Source organism: Montipora capricornis, chromosome 6 (genome assembly GCF_036669925.1).
Source record: "Montipora capricornis isolate CH-2021 chromosome 6, ASM3666992v2, whole genome shotgun sequence".
Lineage (NCBI taxonomy): Eukaryota > Metazoa > Cnidaria > Anthozoa > Scleractinia > Acroporidae > Montipora > Montipora capricornis.
In genome coordinates this window covers 13,047,744-13,056,905 of record NC_090888.1, presented here as the reverse complement: position 1 = coordinate 13,056,905, position 9,162 = coordinate 13,047,744, and the positions used below count along the sequence as shown (strand labels likewise).

The window sequence follows — 9,162 nt, the reverse complement described above, 5'->3', positions numbered from 1 at the left end:
TAAATGACAATTGCCTCAACACAACTACTTCACTCACGTGACGATTAACAAATGAGACCATTCAGACAAAGCACACAACATTACGACCAGTGGAAGGGTTTCCTCTCAACTCACGCTCTAGTAATTTCCAACACAAAGTGCGTGACGGAAGTTTCCATGTAAAGGCCTGTTGGTCTAGTGGCATGATTCTCGCTTCGGGTGTGAGAGGTCCCGGGTTCCACTCCCCGGACAGGCCCTGGTTACATACCAAACAATGTTCATAAATCAACAACTTGCGGTCATTATCACGCCTCAACATACGGCACTCTATTCTTTCGCCATCTGAGATCAACATATCAAATTTATTTATTAATTTGGCCAATTCTTCTTACCCTTCCGCATGATTAGTTCATTAAAGCCACAAACGTCTCACACCTGACCTCCCGTTGTTGTTCAAGATAAAAAACTTGAAGCAAGCATAGGATGCTCACATCTTGGTCGAGTTGTCTTCTAAACCATAGAGCTGGATGACACGAAACTCTCTTACTCATAAGATCAAACGTTGACAAGTGGTCTTTTGACATTTCCATAGCTGGTCGATCGTGTCACTCTTGTGCCTAATGCTGAGCTTTCTTCCGACTTGATGCTCTCTTGAATAATACATGTGATTACAGAAGACGAGGTGTCGAGGCAAAAACAGACGATGGAAATGAGAAGCTCAAGACATCGCAGTGGCAAACATTTAAGTGCAAATCGCATAAATATCACTTACCCAACGTGGTTCCGGGTAACCGGGAATATAGCGCCCACTTCGCATGCGGGAGGTACCGGGATCGACAACCGGATTCTTTAAAGACAGGATGTTGTATTGTTACCAAGTTTAATAATGTCATGTCTTTCGTTGCAATGAATAGCATTTTATCCGCTGTAAACTTCTAAACAAGATCTCTATTCGTTCAAAGATGTGAACTCCTGTTCACCTGGAGAGTGTGAAATCACTGGAACATTCATGGCAAGTGAGAGAAATGGAGCCCTACGGCGGAATGAGCTCCACCTGCTGATTATTCAGGACACGTGGATTCCTCCATTTTTAAAGCTGTTAGTGTTGACTCGAAAAACGCCCGTAATCCACTCTACAGATGAATAAAATTCGCTTTCAAGGCAAAGACCTCACACATAGACTCGCTTTGACGAAGGTGACGAAGTGATCTTCCGATTAGCCCCTTAGTCATGGCCAACTTTGACTTGTTTGCCTACAGCTGGCCTATGCCAATCAAAACTAAGCGTCCCTGGGTGGGCTTGAACCACCAACCTTTCGGTTAACAGCCGAATGCGCTAACCGATTGCGCCACAGAGACAGGTCTGACCACTTAGCCGAGGAAAGATTCGGCAGAGTTCCACTCTTCAAGTCCTGCCTAAAACAAAATGCATTTTTAAGGAACCTGCACCTGAAGTCAAACGGCCATAGCCCGAGGATTCTCATTTTGAACTCTGCAAAATCTCGTTTATTCGAGCTCACCTACCTGCAGACCTGCAATCTCCATTTGAAGAAATACAATTTCCTTCGGTTCGTCTCGGTCTGACCATCGCTTCCTGTTAAACGCCAATTGCCTCAACACAGCTAGTTCACTCACGTGGGGATTAACAAATGAGGCCATTCAGACAAAGCACACAACATTACGACCAGTGGAATGGTTTCCTTTCAACTCCCGCTCCAGTAATTTGCTACACAAAGTGCGTGACGGAAGCTTTCCATGTAAAGGCCTGTTCGTCTAGTGGCATGATTCTCGCTTAGGGTGCGAGAGGTTCCGGGTTCGACTCCCGGACAGGCCCTAGTTAAATACCCAATAATGTTCATACATCAACAACTTGCGGTCACTATCACGCCCCAACATATGTCACATTCTTCTTTCGCCATCTGAGATCAACGTATCAAGTTTATTTATTAATTTGGCCAGTTCTTCTCACCCTTCCGCATGATTAGTTCATTAAAGCCACAAACGTGTGACACATGACCTCAAGTTGTTGTTCAAGATAAAAAACTTGAAGCAAGCATAGGATGGTCACATCTTGGTCGAGTTGTCTTCAAAACCATAGAGCTGGATGACACGAAACACTCTTACTCGTAAGATCAAACTTTGACGAGTGGTCTTTTGACATTTCCATAGCTGGTCGATCGAGTCACTCTTGTGCCTAATGCTGAGCTTTCTTGCGACTTGATACTCTCTTGAATGATACATGTGATTACAGAAGACGAGGTATCAAGGCAAAAACAGACTATGAAAATGAGAAGCTCAAGACATCGCGGTGGCAAACATTTAAGTGCAAATCGCATAAATATCACTTACCCAGCATGGTTCCGGGAAACGGGGAATATAGCGCCCACTTCGCATGCGGGAGGTACCGGGATCGACACCCGGATTCTCCACAGATAACCTGTTGTATTGTTCCCGAGCTTAATCATGTCATGTCTGCGAGTCTTTCGTTGGAATGAAGACCATTTTATCAGCTGCCCTACGGTGGAATGAGCTCCACCTGCTGATTTTTCAGGAAACGTGGATTCCTCCATTTCTCAAAACTGTTGGTGTTGACCCAGAAAACACCCGTAATCCATTCTACAAATGAATAAATCGCTTTCAAGGCAAAAGACCTCACAAACAGACAAGCTTTGACGAAAGTGACGAAGTGGTCTTCCGATTGGCCCCTTAGTCATGGCCAACCTTGACTTGTTTGCCTACAGCTGGCCTATGCCAATCAAAACTAAGCGTCCCTGGGTGGGCTTGAACCACCAACCTATCGGTTAACAGCCGAACGCGCTAACCGATTGCGCCACAGAGACAGATCTGACCACTTGGCCGAGGGAAAGATTCGAGAAAGTTCCACTCAATTTTAAACACGACTCTGCGGTGAGCCTTCTAAATTCCTGCGGCCATTTTTTCTTGTCTTTTTCAGACATGAAAGTAGCAGTGTTGACAAAAAGAACAATCAGTCCACAACGTGTTGTTAACGATCCTTTGATTTCCTTCTACTCATGCCTCTCTTGCTTCGTTATTTCCAACAGTTGTCGAGAAAACAAGCAGCCCGCAACGTCTTTGAAGAAATTTTTATCGTTCTTTTGATTTTCTTCCACTAATGATAACCCTTGAGAGCATTTATTCCGTGTACTTACACTCCAGTATCGCAACGTTCCATTTTGTGACAGCCTGTCGTTGGATCACCGACTCGTTACTTGCGCACTCATCGGTTCGTTCGGTTCGGTTCGTTCGTCTGGGTCTGACCATCGGTACCTGTTAAATGACAATTGCCTCAACACAACTACTTCACTCACGTGACGATTAACAAATGAGACCATTCAGACAAAGCACACAACATTACGACCAGTGGAAGGGTTTCCTCTCAACTCACGCTCTAGTAATTTCCAACACAAAGTGCGTGACGGAAGTTTCCATGTAAAGGCCTGTTGGTCTAGTGGCATGATTCTCGCTTCGGGTGTGAGAGGTCCCGGGTTCCACTCCCGGACAGGCCCTGGTTACATACCAAACAATGTTCATAAATCAACAACTTGCGGTCATTATCACGCCTCAACATACGGCACTCTATTCTTTCGCCATCTGAGATCAACATATCAAATTTATTTATTAATTTGGCCAATTCTTCTTACCCTTCCGCATGATTAGTTCATTAAAGCCACAAACGTCTCACACCTGACCTCCCGTTGTTGTTCAAGATAAAAAACTTGAAGCAAGCATAGGATGCTCACATCTTGGTCGAGTTGTCTTCTAAACCATAGAGCTGGATGACACGAAACTCTCTTACTCATAAGATCAAACGTTGACAAGTGGTCTTTTGACATTTCCATAGCTGGTCGATCGTGTCACTCTTGTGCCTAATGCTGAGCTTTCTTCCGACTTGATGCTCTCTTGAATAATACATGTGATTACAGAAGACGAGGTGTCGAGGCAAAAACAGACGATGGAAATGAGAAGCTCAAGACATCGCAGTGGCAAACATTTAAGTGCAAATCGCATAAATATCACTTACCCAACGTGGTTCCGGGTAACCGGGAATATAGCGCCCACTTCGCATGCGGGAGGTACCGGGATCGACAACCGGATTCTTTAAAGACAGGATGTTGTATTGTTACCAAGTTTAATAATGTCATGTCTTTCGTTGCAATGAATAGCATTTTATCCGCTGTAAACTTCTAAACAAGATCTCTATTCGTTCAAAGATGTGAACTCCTGTTCACCTGGAGAGTGTGAAATCACTGGAACATTCATGGCAAGTGAGAGAAATGGAGCCCTACGGCGGAATGAGCTCCACCTGCTGATTATTCAGGACACGTGGATTCCTCCATTTTTAAAGCTGTTAGTGTTGACTCGAAAAACGCCCGTAATCCACTCTACAGATGAATAAAATTCGCTTTCAAGGCAAAGACCTCACACATAGACTCGCTTTGACGAAGGTGACGAAGTGATCTTCCGATTAGCCCCTTAGTCATGGCCAACTTTGACTTGTTTGCCTACAGCTGGCCTATGCCAATCAAAACTAAGCGTCCCTGGGTGGGCTTGAACCACCAACCTTTCGGTTAACAGCCGAATGCGCTAACCGATTGCGCCACAGAGACAGGTCTGACCACTTAGCCGAGGAAAGATTCGGCAGAGTTCCACTCTTCAAGTCCTGCCTAAAACAAAATGCATTTTTAAGGAACCTGCACCTGAAGTCAAACGGCCATAGCCCGAGGATTCTCATTTTGAACTCTGCAAAATCTCGTTTATTCGAGCTCACCTACCTGCAGACCTGCAATCTCCATTTGAAGAAATACAATTTCCTTCGGTTCGTCTCGGTCTGACCATCGCTTCCTGTTAAACGCCAATTGCCTCAACACAGCTAGTTCACTCACGTGGGGATTAACAAATGAGGCCATTCAGACAAAGCACACAACATTACGACCAGTGGAATGGTTTCCTTTCAACTCCCGCTCCAGTAATTTGCTACACAAAGTGCGTGACGGAAGCTTTCCATGTAAAGGCCTGTTCGTCTAGTGGCATGATTCTCGCTTAGGGTGCGAGAGGTTCCGGGTTCGACTCCCGGACAGGCCCTAGTTAAATACCCAATAATGTTCATACATCAACAACTTGCGGTCACTATCACGCCCCAACATATGTCACATTCTTCTTTCGCCATCTGAGATCAACGTATCAAGTTTATTTATTAATTTGGCCAGTTCTTCTCACCCTTCCGCATGATTAGTTCATTAAAGCCACAAACGTGTGACACATGACCTCAAGTTGTTGTTCAAGATAAAAAACTTGAAGCAAGCATAGGATGGTCACATCTTGGTCGAGTTGTCTTCAAAACCATAGAGCTGGATGACACGAAACACTCTTACTCGTAAGATCAAACTTTGACGAGTGGTCTTTTGACATTTCCATAGCTGGTCGATCGAGTCACTCTTGTGCCTAATGCTGAGCTTTCTTGCGACTTGATACTCTCTTGAATGATACATGTGATTACAGAAGACGAGGTATCAAGGCAAAAACAGACTATGAAAATGAGAAGCTCAAGACATCGCGGTGGCAAACATTTAAGTGCAAATCGCATAAATATCACTTACCCAGCATGGTTCCGGGAAACGGGGAATATAGCGCCCACTTCGCATGCGGGAGGTACCGGGATCGACACCCGGATTCTCCACAGATAACCTGTTGTATTGTTCCCGAGCTTAATCATGTCATGTCTGCGAGTCTTTCGTTGGAATGAAGACCATTTTATCAGCTGCCCTACGGTGGAATGAGCTCCACCTGCTGATTTTTCAGGAAACGTGGATTCCTCCATTTCTCAAAACTGTTGGTGTTGACCCAGAAAACACCCGTAATCCATTCTACAAATGAATAAATCGCTTTCAAGGCAAAAGACCTCACAAACAGACAAGCTTTGACGAAAGTGACGAAGTGGTCTTCCGATTGGCCCCTTAGTCATGGCCAACCTTGACTTGTTTGCCTACAGCTGGCCTATGCCAATCAAAACTAAGCGTCCCTGGGTGGGCTTGAACCACCAACCTATCGGTTAACAGCCGAACGCGCTAACCGATTGCGCCACAGAGACAGATCTGACCACTTGGCCGAGGGAAAGATTCGAGAAAGTTCCACTCAATTTTAAACACGACTCTGCGGTGAGCCTTCTAAATTCCTGCGGCCATTTTTTCTTGTCTTTTTCAGACATGAAAGTAGCAGTGTTGACAAAAAGAACAATCAGTCCACAACGTGTTGTTAACGATCCTTTGATTTCCTTCTACTCATGCCTCTCTTGCTTCGTTATTTCCAACAGTTGTCGAGAAAACAAGCAGCCCGCAACGTCTTTGAAGAAATTTTTATCGTTCTTTTGATTTTCTTCCACTAATGATAACCCTTGAGAGCATTTATTCCGTGTACTTACACTCCAGTATCGCAACGTTCCATTTTGTGACAGCCTGTCGTTGGATCACCGACTCGTTACTTGCGCACTCATCGGTTCGTTCGGTTCGGTTCGTTCGTCTGGGTCTGACCATCGGTACCTGTTAAATGACAATTGCCTCAACACAACTACTTCACTCACGTGACGATTAACAAATGAGACCATTCAGACAAAGCACACAACATTACGACCAGTGGAAGGGTTTCCTCTCAACTCACGCTCTAGTAATTTCCAACACAAAGTGCGTGACGGAAGTTTCCATGTAAAGGCCTGTTGGTCTAGTGGCATGATTTCTCGCTTCGGGTGTGAGAGGTCCCGGGTTCCACTCCCGGACAGCCCTGGTTACATACCAAACAATGTTCATAAATCAACAACTTGCGGTCATTATCACGCCTCAACATACGGCACTCTATTCTTTCGCCATCTGAGATCAACATATCAAATTTATTTATTAATTTGGCCAATTCTTCTTACCCTTCCGCATGATTAGTTCATTAAAGCCACAAACGTCTCACACCTGACCTCCCGTTGTTGTTCAAGATAAAAAACTTGAAGCAAGCATAGGATGCTCACATCTTGGTCGAGTTGTCTTCTAAACCATAGAGCTGGATGACACGAAACTCTCTTACTCATAAGATCAAACGTTGACAAGTGGTCTTTTGACATTTCCATAGCTGGTCGATCGTGTCACTCTTGTGCCTAATGCTGAGCTTTCTTCCGACTTGATGCTCTCTTGAATAATACATGTGATTACAGAAGACGAGGTGTCGAGGCAAAAACAGACGATGGAAATGAGAAGCTCAAGACATCGCAGTGGCAAACATTTAAGTGCAAATCGCATAAATATCACTTACCCAACGTGGTTCCGGGTAACCGGGAATATAGCGCCCACTTCGCATGCGGGAGGTACCGGGATCGACAACCGGATTCTTTAAAGACAGGATGTTGTATTGTTACCAAGTTTAATAATGTCATGTCTTTCGTTGCAATGAATAGCATTTTATCCGCTGTAAACTTCTAAACAAGATCTCTATTCGTTCAAAGATGTGAACTCCTGTTCACCTGGAGAGTGTGAAATCACTGGAACATTCATGGCAAGTGAGAGAAATGGAGCCCTACGGCGGAATGAGCTCCACCTGCTGATTATTCAGGACACGTGGATTCCTCCATTTTTAAAGCTGTTAGTGTTGACTCGAAAAACGCCCGTAATCCACTCTACAGATGAATAAAATTCGCTTTCAAGGCAAAGACCTCACACATAGACTCGCTTTGACGAAGGTGACGAAGTGATCTTCCGATTAGCCCCTTAGTCATGGCCAACTTTGACTTGTTTGCCTACAGCTGGCCTATGCCAATCAAAACTAAGCGTCCCTGGGTGGGCTTGAACCACCAACCTTTCGGTTAACAGCCGAATGCGCTAACCGATTGCGCCACAGAGACAGGTCTGACCACTTAGCCGAGGAAAGATTCGGCAGAGTTCCACTCTTCAAGTCCTGCCTAAAACAAAATGCATTTTTAAGGAACCTGCACCTGAAGTCAAACGGCCATAGCCCGAGGATTCTCATTTTGAACTCTGCAAAATCTCGTTTATTCGAGCTCACCTACCTGCAGACCTGCAATCTCCATTTGAAGAAATACAATTTCCTTCGGTTCGTCTCGGTCTGACCATCGCTTCCTGTTAAACGCCAATTGCCTCAACACAGCTAGTTCACTCACGTGGGGATTAACAAATGAGGCCATTCAGACAAAGCACACAACATTACGACCAGTGGAATGGTTTCCTTTCAACTCCCGCTCCAGTAATTTGCTACACAAAGTGCGTGACGGAAGCTTTCCATGTAAAGGCCTGTTCGTCTAGTGGCATGATTCTCGCTTAGGGTGCGAGAGGTTCCGGGTTCGACTCCCGGACAGGCCCTAGTTAAATACCCAATAATGTTCATACATCAACAACTTGCGGTCACTATCACGCCCCAACATATGTCACATTCTTCTTTCGCCATCTGAGATCAACGTATCAAGTTTATTTATTAATTTGGCCAGTTCTTCTCACCCTTCCGCATGATTAGTTCATTAAAGCCACAAACGTGTGACACATGACCTCAAGTTGTTGTTCAAGATAAAAAACTTGAAGCAAGCATAGGATGGTCACATCTTGGTCGAGTTGTCTTCAAAACCATAGAGCTGGATGACACGAAACACTCTTACTCGTAAGATCAAACTTTGACGAGTGGTCTTTTGACATTTCCATAGCTGGTCGATCGAGTCACTCTTGTGCCTAATGCTGAGCTTTCTTGCGACTTGATACTCTCTTGAATGATACATGTGATTACAGAAGACGAGGTATCAAGGCAAAAACAGACGATGGAAATGAGAATTTCAAGACATCGCAGTGTGAAATATTTAAGTGCAAATCGCATAAATATCACTTACCCAACATGGTTCCGGGTAACCGGGAATATAGCGCCCACTTCGCATGCGGGAGGTACCGGGATCGACACCCGGATTCTTTAAAGACAGGATGTTGTATTGTTACCAAGTTTAATCATGTCATGTTTTCTAGTCTTTCGTTGTAATGAATAGCATTTTATCCGCTGTAAATTTCTAAACAAGATCTCTATTCGTTCAAAGATGGGAACTCCTGTTCACCTGTTCACCTGCTGTCCACTGTTCAATCATGTGACGACAAACTTACCATATTGACCGATATAATTACCTATGGTTTAAATA

At 44.6% G+C, this 9,162-nt stretch overlaps 9 non-coding genes across 9 annotated transcripts; 4 read left to right on the top strand and 5 right to left on the bottom strand.

The window, feature by feature from the left end:
- Positions 1 to 1,263: 1,263 nt before the first annotated feature.
- Positions 1,264 to 1,337, bottom strand: Trnan-guu (transfer RNA asparagine (anticodon GUU)). Its single transcript has one exon. It is a non-coding gene; the product is annotated as a tRNA-Asn (tRNA).
- Positions 1,338 to 1,740: 403 nt separating this feature from the next.
- On the top strand, positions 1,741 to 1,812 carry Trnap-agg (transfer RNA proline (anticodon AGG)). The gene has a single exon. It is a non-coding gene; the product is annotated as a tRNA-Pro (tRNA).
- A 932-nt stretch (positions 1,813 to 2,744) lies between these two features.
- Trnan-guu (transfer RNA asparagine (anticodon GUU)) lies at positions 2,745 to 2,818 on the bottom strand. Its single transcript has one exon. It is a non-coding gene; the product is annotated as a tRNA-Asn (tRNA).
- Positions 2,819 to 3,433: 615 nt separating this feature from the next.
- Positions 3,434 to 3,505, top strand: Trnap-cgg (transfer RNA proline (anticodon CGG)). The gene has a single exon. It is a non-coding gene; the product is annotated as a tRNA-Pro (tRNA).
- A 1,027-nt stretch (positions 3,506 to 4,532) lies between these two features.
- Positions 4,533 to 4,606, bottom strand: Trnan-guu (transfer RNA asparagine (anticodon GUU)). The gene has a single exon. It is a non-coding gene; the product is annotated as a tRNA-Asn (tRNA).
- A 403-nt stretch (positions 4,607 to 5,009) lies between these two features.
- On the top strand, positions 5,010 to 5,081 carry Trnap-agg (transfer RNA proline (anticodon AGG)). Its single transcript has one exon. It is a non-coding gene; the product is annotated as a tRNA-Pro (tRNA).
- A 932-nt stretch (positions 5,082 to 6,013) lies between these two features.
- Positions 6,014 to 6,087, bottom strand: Trnan-guu (transfer RNA asparagine (anticodon GUU)). The gene has a single exon. It is a non-coding gene; the product is annotated as a tRNA-Asn (tRNA).
- Positions 6,088 to 7,801: 1,714 nt separating this feature from the next.
- Positions 7,802 to 7,875, bottom strand: Trnan-guu (transfer RNA asparagine (anticodon GUU)). Its single transcript has one exon. It is a non-coding gene; the product is annotated as a tRNA-Asn (tRNA).
- A 403-nt stretch (positions 7,876 to 8,278) lies between these two features.
- Positions 8,279 to 8,350, top strand: Trnap-agg (transfer RNA proline (anticodon AGG)). The gene has a single exon. It is a non-coding gene; the product is annotated as a tRNA-Pro (tRNA).
- Positions 8,351 to 9,162: the final 812 nt, after the last annotated feature.